Below are 12363 nucleotides of genomic sequence, written 5' to 3' on the forward strand. Positions count from 1 at the left end.
TTTAGATTAAAGAGACAACTGGTGGAAATTTTGACAAATAGAGATCCTATGTACTTAATTCACAGAAATAATGTCTATGTGAGTTCTTGAAGAAAAACACAAGTAGTTTATTCTACTTTATGGTCAGTGTTGAAAGTGAATATTTGTATAATGTATTTAGTAAAAATAAATGTGTATTAGTTCATGGTTTTTAAATATATAAAATTTAAATCTAATTTTCATCAGAAAGTATTGTCAAAATATTAAAGTAACTGCATTATAACTTTTTTTTTGATTAATAGTGAAAGACTCAGAACCATGAATGAGATGACATCTGTCCGATTGGTGACCTAATAGTCAGTGAGTGATGGATTAGGAAGGAAAGGGTTAACAGTGTAGGCAAGCAGACCAACTCCAGGAAGTACACTCAGGATGTCAAGGTTCAGGTGGGTCAAGGCCTCATGGAGTCAAAGATGAGGAAAAGCCAGAGTGCAGAAAGCTTGGGACCTTGGAAAACGTGCCCTGGAGAATTTCAAGGAAGTTTCAAGGAAGCACGGTTTAAGAAGCCACCATTGTCAGGCACTATCCCTAATGAGGTTAAGATCACACTCCCAAGCTACTCTCTCAGAACAGAGCTGCTAACCACTGAAAAGATTCAGCTAGGTATAAGGTAAATGAAAGCCCTTTTCCTTGAGGCTTTATGGCGTTAGAGCCAGCTGAGCACCGGCCTAAGGAGATGAGAGAACATTGCAGCAAATGCAATCATTCATTCAGTACTGGTTGCAGCAAAAAGAGAGCAGAAGCCATTGAATTTATCAAGCCTTGACCTGCTTGAACCTTGACCTCTGGCAGTAGATCACCAGATCATAGAGGAGGCTGGTACAGCTCACATAGGAATCCGTGAGAACCACGACCAAGGTAAGGATGTGTGAAGGTCACTGGGCAATACAATGGGAAAACTTGGGCTTCGAGTCACAGCATGGAGACAAAACCCCCACTTTGGCATATATTATGTTCAAATTCAAAACCCAAATAAGCATGTTACATTTTCTAAAAATCTGTTTAAACAAACTACACATTTACCAACGTATCTTGCCCTCTTCTCATTTAGAAGCATAATTTAATTTTTTTTTTTTAAGACAGGGTTTCTCTGTAGCTTTGGAGCCTGTCCTGGACTAGCTCTTACAGACCAAGCTTGCCTTGAACTCACAGAGATCCACCTGCCTCTGTTTCCCGAGTGCTGGGATTAAAGGCAAGTGCCACCACTGCCTGGCAAGGTTTTTTTTTTTTTTTTTGATTCTTCATCTTTAGAAAAATCACCCAGGCCTAACATTACTAGAAAGATTCAAAATTTACAAATGATCTCAGTGACTATTGCCATTTTGTTTAGTGCCTGTATCTATCACAAACTCATGGGCCCTTCTTTGTGTGTTATGACATAGCTGGTCATGACACAAATATGGGTCAGATCATACAAAAGAGCTCAGGCTTAGACGTACAAACTGTCAACTCCGTGATCACTCACCTATTTATGGGGTCAGTTGGTTCATTAGGCCATATATTTAAATGGGTTCATTGAAGAGTAATCAGAATGAAAATAAATACAGGAAAAGCACAAACCAAGGAGTATATAAGAGATGAAGAGAGGAACAGCCCATGGAGAAGAAGGAAGAAAACTAGGTAAGCAGGGCGACATTGATCATGAAAGTCACAGTGACCATAGACTTCAGGAAGAATGTGTAATCAATGACTGGCTGTAGTTAATCATTATCAGATGATACAATAACTGAAAGACCACTTAATTAATGAGACGGTTCAATCTCACCTAAGGTTTCAAAAGTCACATTAAAATGTGTTTCAGGAATAAATAGGTGATAAAGTAGATACAATGATAGACACTACTTTTTTTTTTCAAATAAGATCATTATAAAATAAGTAAAGTGGTAGTAAGGCAGACAGGGAGTTTAAAGTTAAAAAAAAAAAAAGGTGGAAGTCCGCTTCCTGGTGAGGAATTCAACTAGAGTTGATTGCGCTCCTGATCATAACAGAGGGAGGCCCTTTGAGGGGAGTGAGATGATTGAGTGGCAAAGCTTAGGACCTGCAGGCTGGGGAACAGTCTGTGCTTGATAAAATGATGGATTAGTGTCACCTATGATAAAAAAAAAGTTCAGGGAACAAGACATCTGCACATTTGGGCATGTGTGTGTGTGTGTGTGTGTGTGTGGTGTGTGTGTGTGTGTGTGTGTGTGTGTGTGTGTAGAGGGTCTATGGAATCAGACTGTGGGAGAAGCATACAGGAAGTAAGTAAGAAGACAAAGCTGGTAGACAGTGATGGGAACATACTTTAATCACCATGGGGTTTGGTTTGGTTTGGCATTGCTTGTGGGTTTTTTTTTTATTTTTGCTATGTTTTTCTACTTGGAAACAATCCCACATATTATATTGCAGACATATTTTATAATTTCAAAGTCACTAACCATAGCAAAAGTGTTTCATAGTAAAGTGTTGTTATGGGGGGAAAACTTAGATTGCAATTTATTTTGTAAATAACTTCCATGCCACTGAGAGCACATTGTTGTTCTTTGATAAAAAGGAGCGAACTATTTGTTTTGGATCAGTGGTAATAGTCCAAAAACCATATCTGCAATCTGCTACAATTTGTTAAAATATTAAAAGTATATTATAAATAATTGTGCAATTTTGAGCTACATAGATATTGCAAATACTCAAAAATTTCTGTCACCTTCACAAAAAAGTCACCCAACCCTCTAAGAACCCCGCATGCTACTTAAAAACCTAGGATTAGGTGATTGTTTTTTACTTTGGTTAAAAGCTCTCTAGAAAATTTTGCTTAGGGTTGATATCATAAAAAGGATTAATTTGGGATAGGAAAAATACAATTTTTGCTTGCTATTGAACTACTTTGCACATACACAACTTTAAGGTTTCTTTAGTCATTTTGAAGAGTTGCTGCCTGGCCTTTCAGATTCCTGGTGGGTTCTAATCTCCACGTACAGATTTATTTTAGGTGGAATAAACTGCTTTAGAATACTCCAAAATGCCTTTTATAATTGTATTAGCTATTGGTAACATGCACCTATCAGGTAAATTCTCATAAAAAGAGGTAGTGGATCTCTAGTTCAAGGACAACCTTGTCTATATAACAAACAAGCCTGTCTCCCCAGAGGGGATAGAAAGGCTGTTGAATACCATTTCAAATCATTCTTTACTATTAAATTTAGTTAAAGGAGAGAAAAGGACCCTTTAAAGGAAGTATTGATTAACAACTTTGATTTTTTAACCCTACTGACAGGAAGGGGAAGCTACATGTAGCCTTGAGGGTACATTAAAGGCTGGTACAAAATGGTTCATCACATTGTGTACCATGTAATGCTGAATATCCAACTGATGTTCTTATCCATCCATCCATCCATCCATCCATCCATCCATCCATCCATCCATGCATGCGTCTGTCCATCCACTGTCTCATAAAGCATTTGCCTTGAGTAAGAGAACATACTTATTATAGATTCATAGAAGGTTTCTACTCTCAAGGTGTTCCCAGTTTAATAAAATTAAAAGAGCATGTGAGCATCAAAATACTGCAGTGTGTGTCCATCACAGCCCTAGATTTGTGAGAAACCACAGGCATAGCACTAGAAACAGAATGATTTCATTGGAGGGTGGGCATTACCTTTCAGAGCGGATAAAATTTAGCTTGGCAGTGGCTGTATCAATAAAGTGAATTGGGACGGCTTCCAGTTTATAATCACCACTGCTAGGTTACAACATTTAAGTAAAAATCTTGCTCATAGTCTCTACCTTCTCCAGACTGCATCTTTAGATCATATTTTAATTGTGTGCTTCTGTTATGCTCAAATTATTTTTTTAGAACTATGCTCACTTTTAACTGTCTTCATATTACCTTATTTTTCTCCATCAAATAAAATTTTTTTCTTCTGATATGCTCTCAAACTTAAGGCTATTCCATGCATAATTACCTTAGTGTTTTTTTTTTTTTTGAGTAAAATGACATTAACAAAAACCCATGTGTGTCATTTTGTCCATGAGATGACTAATTGGATACATGGATTTGACCACTGGGTCTCAGGAAAGGCAAAATTTTATGATATTTTTTATTACTTTTTTGGGGAGAATTTCATTCATGATTACTGCATTTAAATCATTTTCACCTCTCCCTTTCCTCCCTCTAACTCCTACTTTCTCCCCCATTCTCTTTCAAACTCATGGCCTCTTCTTAAATTATTACTGATGCACGCACGCATTCATGCAAGCACGCACGCACACATGCACTTACATGTATGTGTTTAAGGCTCACCACTTAGGATCAAATAACATACCAGAGAGCTAGATCCTGGAGAAAACTGGTTTCCCCTCTCATGGCATCCATTAGTTGGTTGTAGCTCTTCATCTAGGTGTAGAACGCTGTGAAACTCCCCAGTCTGCTTTCACACGCCAAATGGTATGATCATTGGGCAGGTCTTGCTTAGACAACTGTATTGTTAATATTGTATGGTGTACCAAGAGATTTATTTAGTTTTTGATAAAAAATTATCCAGAACAAAGTGATTCATTATCAGATTATAGACTCAAATAGAAAAACTACAGATATTTAAAGCAATAAAGCAAGATAAATAACAGGAAGACTCACATGCTGAATGACAGATTTTTTGAATACCAAAGAGAATGTTGAAAGTTAATTACTTATTTTGATATTTAAAGCATTTAGATCACATATTCATATTTTAAAATAATCTCTTTATCAGAAACGTCTTACTTTAGCGGTCCTTCTTTAGATGAAAACATCTAAAGCACACACTGCTATCCTGAGTACGCAGCCATCCCAGACACTTTTTGAATAAAAATTCTTCAAGAGGAAATCCTGGCTTCATTACAACTCTCTTTTTAATCTGTTAAAATTCCATCCAAATTTGCTTTCTTTAATTACATAGGAGATTTAGAGAAACATCCAAGAATCTCCAGGGCCTGTAACCTTTTTTTTCCCTCACTTGTTTCCAAACTGTGTCTGTGTTGTCAGACAAAATATTGATATAGCTTCCTTAGCTAGATTTAGTAGCATTCAGGACAGTGATTTATAGAGAAGAGGCATAGCCATGCTAAACCTCCAGGTCCGAAGTCTAAGGTTTGCATTGCTATCCATGTGGGTCGGTATTTCCTCTACTTTCTTATAAAAATAAAAATGCCGTGCAAGTAAGAAACACGGAAACACGAAATATAGCGTTCAACATCCTGCCAGCCACTTGCGAATCAGGAGGTGTGTTACTGTTTTCAGACTCCCCATGTGACACACGTCCGTGCAGGAAGGAGGTACCAGTCATTCTCTGGGAGTACCCTAAGACTGAAAAGAGGCCTTTTATGTCATGAGGGACAGAAATTGAAGCACTGGATGTATGGCTTCAGACTCCAAACATCAAACGAAGGAAGTGTGTAAGACATCTGGAACATGATTGTGTGGCCATGAGCATCACTTCAAGGTCATAGCATATGTAGCACAAATAATGCCTGTGTGCACACGCACATACATAGAGTGTGTATGATTTCTTAATATATACATGTACATACTATTATTGCTGTCCTTGGGGTCTGGGTATGTCAATCCAGCAGCTGAAAAACAGGCCACATTGGCCTTTTGCCTCCGACAGGATGTCCCGCCGTAGACTTTTGCGTGTGGCAGGCAGCCAGTACAATACATCACTGCAGCTGGATTAAGAGGATAACACAAGGTCAAACCAGGAATAGGAATAAATCCTTATGGTAGAATTGTGTAGGGAGTTTGGGAGGTTGCTTATCTTTTTTTTTTTTTTTTAATCCCAAAGTACTATTTCCCCAGCCAAAACGGAAGGAACAGTTGTCATTCAGAATGGGGTGAAGAAAAGGACAGTAGGGCTATTGAACTAGGGCAAAACTTTCCAGGAAGCTAAAGCTTCAGCCATAGTTAAATTGGGAAAACTGCAGAAACACTTCAAGGCCATCTGAGAGCCTCCCCAAGAGCTAGGATCCTGGGTTCAAGTGCCCTAGCTGCTAATCTTTGGTCCAGGGAATTTACAGGATCATTAAAACCACTTCAGCACGGGGTCTGCATTTACATCAACTCCCCCGCCCATATTAGCTAAGAGAAGATACCTTACACAACAAAAAACTGTTCCATCATATGGGTGACTTTTAGTTTTGAACTCCGTGAATCTCACAAATCTGCTTAAAGTAGATAAACTTCAGGAAGGCATTGAGTTTGTTTTGATGTAATCTACTTTTGGTTACTATTTCAACACGTTAAAGATCTCAGAAATGGTTTCTGAATAATAAGCTCAGAACAATATAAGAACATTTTGCTTATTAGCATAACTTTTTACCAACTACATCTTCTCGCCACACAAAAATATAAGAATTCAGAGTTAGCACTTGGTTGCCATCTGTTTTCTCTCCGAACATCACTTTTAAGTTCTTTTCTTTGGGTTGTTATTAAGATATTTTAAATCATGATGTTCTTACACAGCATGTCAGATAGAAATAATGATAATAAAATAAGTGTGTTAGAACCGTTTACTTAGAAACAGAAGAAAGAATATTAGCGAATGTTTAATTCTAGGCAGAGGGCCAAACTATCCCCAACTCCCCCCTCCATCTGCCCTTGCCACATTTTAAAACCTACCTTCAAGTATACATTTCTTTGTCTTTAACAGCAGAGTTTCCATAGAGTTCAGGGGTATGGGATCAGAAAGAAAGAACCCAAACCTCAGTTCTACCGTCTATTGGCTGATGATCTTTTGAAAGGTTGCTTACCTTTTCTGTGCTTGGGATCCTCCACCCCTGAACTGGGGCCAGTGGTAATCTCTTGTGTAGGTTTGCTGTGTGGCTCACTTGAACTAACATAACACATTTAGGACAGCATTTGATGGGAGGACCTCAAAAATGTTGCCTGTGATTGGGTTTTCAAAACAGTCTACAATGAGATCAGGTCACTGGCTTCACCTCTGTGCCTTTTGTTAAGACTGTATCTTAATGTGATCTCTAAAATCTTTAGAGATGACCATGTTTGTCTGCATCTGTATTCGTGAGCATCGATTCTCTAATACATCTGGATAGCATTTAGCTTCTCTTCCTTAACTCCTTACTCAACTCCTCTTAATGGGCACAAAGGGACTTTCTGTGGAGTCAGCACACTGTCATGTCCCCGACTCCCTCTGCTTAGTGTACATTTGGATCATGGCCAAATCCCCATTAAATTTTATATTAATCATGTCTGTTGGACTCCACTGGAAAAGAAAAATAAGGGCACTAGAGAGGGCAGCATCTCCATAGGAACACACGTGTGTTAGTTTTTCTAAGCAGCAAGCATTCTGGGTCTGAGCTTCTGTGTTCAGAAGGTCTGTATTGATGAAAAACAATCGCATCTGGAAGGGGTTTGCTTTTGGTTTAACTTTAGTCTATCTAAGATACTGTGATGAATCCGGTTCTTCAGGTGTGTATTTATTGTACTCCCTCACAGCAGAAGGCTTTCGGCAGATGTTAGGTGCAGATCTGACTGTTGCTGAATACCCTCACTCAGTGAAGATGATTCTTAGCTTCCCAGGGCTCTTTCTCTCTTTCCCTGTTTGGCATTTATATTTCTTCCCCACCTCCTCTCTTCTTAAGCCTGGAATGGCTGTTGTCTGGTTGTGCTGCTATTTTTTCGTGTGTGTGTGTGTGTGTGTGTGTGTGTGTGTGTGTGTGTGCACGCATATGTGATATGCTGTAAAACCTCATTTAGGTTTCATGAGACATGAGGCAGCCCAAGCAACAGTCTCCAAAAGTTGGGAGCTTCATAGATTTCCTTTCTCTTCTTGAATTCTATGTTGACTTTTCCTACTGATTTTATCTTTTACCCATGTTCATCCTATATATTCTTTTATTTATTGTTTTATGTTATCTCTATATAACAAGAATGTGTATTAAAATATTATTTAATATTTTGCCATAAAGCTCTATAGTTAAAATATCATTTCAGATTTATTTCCTACTCTATACATTGTTTATATCAGTAAATAAATGATTAAACAGTGGGAATGAGTTGCATACTACTATAACTATCAAATATAACAAATCTCACTATTTCATTATACACACATTTCTTAAAAGGATGGATGTGTCTCCTTCATTTTCAATTGCTGTATATAATGTGTATTTGTACATAAGTTTTAATGCCAGAATGAAATAGAGATCAGCACCAATTCTAATCATCATCTCACTTATAGATACAGGAATGGGAAAACCTTATTTATACAAATAGGTAGTTAGACAGGCAAGGAATTTCATCAGAGAACTGACATTCAATTCTTTATGCTGTAGGAGTTCTATGCCAAAATATCATAGTGTGATTCATCATCAAAAAATATTTTTAGAGCCCTGTATCTAACAAGTTGACTAAGTGCTCCTTCAACTTTATTGAGAGCAAAGAATGATAGACAGTCTGCCACGTGAAAGGCTTTGCTACCAGTCATTACAGTCATTCATGGCCACAGTTCCTGGGAAGGCTCCCAAGACCTAGCAAATAAGTGGTAATTATTCTTGCTGTGCACTTTCTTCGAAGGACATTATTTAGCTTTGGATCACTTAAACTTGAGTTTGGAAAATAAAATTTTGTCAGTTTCAAACATCTTTGTTAATATATTTTTTTTTAAAAAAACAATTGTATCAATTATCACATGCTTTGAATATGTTTTGTTAAAATCGCTCAGCTAGGTACAGTGGTTCACACCCATAATCCCAGTTCTTAGGAGGGGGGGAGAGCTTAACAAGTTGGATACTAAACTAGGCTACAAAACAGAATTGAGGCCAACCTGATCCACATAGAAAGAACATGCTCCAAAATAAACATACGAAACAAACAAAAGGAACCAATAACAACAAAAATATTTGCACATATAGATTTGATTAATTTCATTTTCTAAAATGTCCACCATTTAACCTGTGTGTCAAAGCAACTTTTGATGGTCTAATCAATCAAAGCAAGCTAAAACATTGATAAACAACCTGATGATAAATATTACATATTTTTCTGTGGCATTGTATTTATAAATTCCAATCATCACCAACATGAGTTACATATTCAAGTGACATACCAGGCATGCTAGCTTGAGACATAACATAATTTAGGTTCTCTCTCTGTTCTCTCCTTTGCCTCAAAGGATAGGCCAATGTTTTGCTTTGCTGGTAGAAGGTTCTCCAAAGGGAATAGCTCATTCAAAGAGAAAAGTTAATAAAAAGATTGAAAAAAAATAAAAAGATTGAGATTGTTTTTGGGAATCTCAAGTCTCCCCCACACAGTTTACTAAAAAAGCTGTATTCAAATCTATCATGAGCTGAACAGCCCTCCTCAGTAACTTCATTTTTAACAGAAATCAGTGAAAGAGAAAGGTATTTGTGGCACTTAGGTAATAAGAGGCATGCCAGACAACATTATTAAAAATTATTCCATTTTCTGGCACGAAGGAGCTTTTCACACTGTCAGTATGGACAAGAGAGGTGAGGAGCTAGCATAGAACATTAGCCTTGGAACCCTTGCATAGGAAAGGGCATGAGGGAGTTAAAAGACCAAGACACTGATTCTTATATCTATTGCTGCCACCTACATGATGAAATGCACACACCAAGTGCACGCATCTCGTGAAAAGCTTATTAGACTGTCTCTACAGATGCGTTCTTAAGAATGGAAAAGATGTGCCCTCATATCTAAGTCGACAGAAAATCCTCATGTTCAGTGTGACATCAGAGACAGCAGGAGGAGTCTCAGTCTCCATCATGCATTTTGTGTCTAATGTCTCACTATCAAAGCTTTGATTGCTTTAGTCACTCCAAAATGTTCTTTTGGCCCTTGGGGACTATATCTCAACACTGTAAACTACAAGTTACATTTGTATTTTATAACTTCAGTAAACTGTGAGACAGTAGAGCTGATGGACACAGTGAGAGGACAGAAGAAGACGGCATGATAGAAAGGACCCAAAGAACTACTCTGCTCTGATTGATGCTAGAGTGTGCTACAGCTTCCAATTTCAACGATTTCTTGACAGTTTCTTAGCTGCTAAGTTCTGACAATGAAAACAGGCTTAATTTTGTCCATAACTCTAGAGGTAGTTTACTGAATCCTACAGGCTCCTGATCCCAGTCTAGATGCTACACAAACTTTATCACTATCTTAAGCATAGAAATGATCTCATCTGTTAGGTATTATCTATTCTTGTTAAGAAGCATAGGTATTCGATCTGGAGCACTGGATCTGTGGTTAAGAGTTCTTGCTGCTTTGTAGGGGACTTAAGTTTGGTTCCATCAGTCATGTTGGGAAGCTCATTACCTGTAATTCCAGCTTCAGGAGATCCGAAGCCTTCTTCTGGCCTCTTCAGGCACTGCACTCATGGACATAAGCTTTCTCTGTCTCTCTGTCTCTCTCTCTCTTTTGCCTTCTCTCTTTCATACATATTGAAGGGAGAAGCCCAGATATCCCCATTTACATGATGACTATGTTTGTGTGGCTTAAACCTATGGTACTTCTATTATATATAAGTTATATTAATCTATAAGACTGCAGCAGGGTACTCAAATACCAGATATCTTGTCATTTCATTAGTGAGAGTGAGCAGTGTATAAAAATGAAGATGGCTTAAGGACATTCAAGAAAGGATTAACGTCATACATTATCATACATTATAAAGCCATCAATAATACTTTTAATTATTTGGTATGATATCATGATACCTAGTTTTGTTAGATATTAATCCTTTGTGGTTATCAAATGTCTCTAGCATACAAACAAATTCACTGAAGCCAAAACTATCCTGAAACAGCATACCTTTGAAATGTGCAAACAGGATCTGTCAGTCAAAACCTAGTACACAGAAAAGAATTTGTAAACTGTTTCTTGTGTCTGCAGGGTACTCGCTACTAAAAAGCTCATACCCATTTTGCGGGAGGCCTCACGGGTGTGTTCTAACAAATGTGGGCTTCCTCTTTCCTGTAAGAGTCTCAGATTATTTGCTAAGAGATTTAGGTGTGTGTGTGTGTGTGTGTGTGTGTGTGTGTGTGTGTGTGTGTGTGTCTTACATACAGCAATTCTGTAAGTAGATGAATATAAACAAGAGGCAGGAAATGGTGCATAGCTAGTGGTCTTGCTGCTGTATGGGATCAAAAGATAAATTAATATTTCTGTATTTTTCTTTTGTAATTACAACACTTCCCTATCTATTTCACAAAGCTGTGGTGAGGATCAAGTTAAATCACTTATCTTTTTTCTTGGAAACTATTTGCTTTGGAAGGTATAAAACACTATACAGATGCAAGTCATAGTTATGATCATTATTCTGGAAGGTTTGTCTTTCAATCCAGGAAGAAGGCAAATGACTCAAATGTCTCACATGAAAATTAAACTCCTGGCCCAGAAAAAAACAAAACAATACAGTGTTTCCTCATTTATTGAGAAAACTTACACAAGACAGTCATGAATATATTGTGGTTGAAACTGCTGACTTGTGGAAATTTATAATGTGCATAGGATAGAACCTGGACTTCTTATCATTGGGTAGATAAGACTCCGAGAGTTTAGTCCAGGCTTCCATTTTGGTCTCATCACCTATCTCTATGTCCCACACCTGTCTCCTAAATGTTTATGCTCACCCACTTCTGTTTCCCAAAGCAGAGGACACCTTTGCTGTATGCAATGAATTCCCTGCTCTCTTTACCACCCTTCCTGACTTCACTAGGGGAAATGAATTGGGTGATTCTCCCTACTCCTGTAGGGTTTTACATTCATATCTATTTCTCTGACTTCTACAATTTAAATTCATTGTTATCTATCTTTTTGCAAAGTAATCTGTTAGGCTCCCCCCCCCCCGCACACACTTTTTTTTTTACAGTGAATATCTCAAACTTCCAATTTGTTAACTGAAGTTTATAGCAATTAATTTGCTGGCTACATGAAAGAGAATCTAGTAATTATGTAACATAACTGGACAAATTAACATGGAAAGAATTCAGTATATATGTTGCATTTATTGGTCAAGGAATAAAGCTGTTTTGGTCAGTGGCTTAGTAGAATAGAGCAAGGTGGGAATTCTAAGCAGATGGAAGAGAAGACTGAGCCAGACAGATGCCATGTAGCTGCCAGAGGAGAAAGATGCCTGTGCATCAGTATCAGTAAACCATGAGCATTTTGATAAAATATAAAATAATAAAGATGGGTTAATTTAAGATATAAGAGCTAGCAAGCAATACACTTAAGCTATTGGCCAAACAGTATTGCAATTAATACAATTTCTGTGTGATTATTTTGGGTCTGGGTGGCCAGGAAATGAATAAGCAGCCTCTGACTAC

Source organism: Microtus ochrogaster (genome assembly GCF_000317375.1).
Source record: "Microtus ochrogaster isolate Prairie Vole_2 chromosome 14 unlocalized genomic scaffold, MicOch1.0 chr14_random_1, whole genome shotgun sequence".
Classification (NCBI taxonomy): Eukaryota; Metazoa; Chordata; class Mammalia; order Rodentia; family Cricetidae; genus Microtus; species Microtus ochrogaster.